At 40.3% G+C, this 1,875-nt stretch overlaps 1 protein-coding gene across 1 annotated transcript in view; it reads right to left on the bottom strand.

Moving 5' to 3' along the window:
* Window positions 1–1,875, bottom strand: part of LOC110294983 (sperm motility kinase 3A-like) — a 6,125-nt gene that overhangs the window by 2,161 nt on the left and 2,089 nt on the right. The gene's annotated exons all lie outside the window — the stretch shown is intronic.

Genomic DNA, 1,875 nt, shown 5'->3' with positions numbered 1-1,875 from the left:
CCATTTGAGGTAACAATTATAAATGCTACCTAAGGGGGTTGGGGGGAAGAAATAAAGGGAAGAAAGACAGCTAAGATAAAAATTTAAATAGTGAAAANTAAGCAAAACAGAAAACTAAAACCCAACAAAAACTAACAACAGCAGAAACCCAGAAAAGCGAAACCACACACAAAGCCAAGAAAATCCAAATTCAAAAACCTAGCTGCAAGTCACTAGGAGAGAAGTGCACAGCTCAGCAACACTAAGTAGAAATATTACTACGTGTGTAAGAATAAATATGTACAAGGAACCGTGCATGGTGGCGTATGCCTTTAATCCTAGCACTTGGGAGTCCGACCCAGGGGGATTTCTGAGTTCAGGGCCAGCCTGGTCTACAGAGTGAGTTCCAGGACAGCCAGGGCTATACAGAGAAACCCTGTCTCAAAAAACAAAACAAAACAAAACAAAAAAATGTACAAGGAAATGTATAAATGATCAACATAACAAACTCATCAAAACTTCTAGAATACACAAAGAACTAAAAAATAAAAATCACGGAGAAAAGAACCTAATGGATAATTGGGAATAATTGGGATAGGGATTGAAGAGGGTTTTCTCAGAAGACGTGGAAACCGCTGAGAAATGTACATATATATGGCCGTCAGGGAGATGAAAACTAATACTAGTTTGAGATTTTATCTTATTCTAATCAGGTGGCTAAGGCACCAATGCTGGTGTGGTGGATGTGGGGGATGGAAACCCTCATGTAAGTTGTCCATGGGAGGATATAAGCTGGTATGGCTACTGTATTTATTACTACAACTCTCATATCTCAGAGAGATTACATTCATTAGTAACTCTCATATCTCAGAGGAATTTCCTTGTGCAGCGATACAGAAACTCACAACTGGTCAAAGACTAGAGAGTAAGTGTTAACAAAGTGCTCAAAAACCCGGGATGTCTACATTCATTGTACCTTCTTCTCTTTTCCTTCCTGCCTCCTCCCTCCTAACTTCCCTCCCTCCAGGCCTCAGGGATGATCACCGAAAAAGGGAATAGAGAGATTTCAAGAAACAGGGATTGGGAAAGGCCAGAGCAAAATATTATCTTCTTGACACGACAAGACCAGTGCACTCATGAATTCACAGCAGCTGTGGCCTCCAGCATGAAATCTGCCCCAAATCAAGCATTGCACCCTGCCTAACCCATCCCAGGAACATTGACAGTTGATGACATCCAGAAAAGAGAGTCATTCCTCCTTAAGGTTGTGGCTCCCGTTAGATCAATCACACTCCTGTGGATGCCCCACAGTCTTGAACATATAACAGCAGGTTAGTAAAAAAGTACATGAATTTTGAGGGTTGTAGGAGTGACTGTGGGGAGGGATCTGGGATGAGTGAGGGAAGGGCAGGGTGTGTCTAGGATCCAGATACATTTTATGGATGTCTGAAATTCTCAAAAAAATATAACTTTTCAAAACCATAAAAAAGTTGGGCAGTGGTGGTGCACACCTTTGCTCCCAGCACTTGGGTTCTGAGTTTGACGCCAGCCTGTCCTACAGAGTGAGCTCCAGAACAGCCAGGGCAACACAGAGAAACCCTGTCTCAAAAAAACAAAATAAAACAAAAACAAAAACAAAACAAAACAAAATATGAAGCCCCAAACAAAGCCAAAATTGAAACAACCAAAAATACAATAAATAAGAAAATCTAGAAGAATAAAAGTCTAGAAGAACAAAACTGGCACAAAATTCCACCAAATGTTAAACATAATAACAACAAAAAAGAATTTCATACAAAGACCTCAATCAACGCTGAAAGCCAAAAACCAGCCAAGCAAAGAAACCAGAAAATAAAATCCAAAGCATATAAGGTCAAGACTCAAATAACCCCCAGG

Source organism: Mus caroli, chromosome 5, assembly GCF_900094665.2.
Source record: "Mus caroli chromosome 5, CAROLI_EIJ_v1.1, whole genome shotgun sequence".
Lineage (NCBI taxonomy): Eukaryota > Metazoa > Chordata > Mammalia > Rodentia > Muridae > Mus > Mus caroli.
Note: the sequence above shows the minus strand (reverse complement) of the source record. Positions and strands in the feature narration are given on the sequence as shown.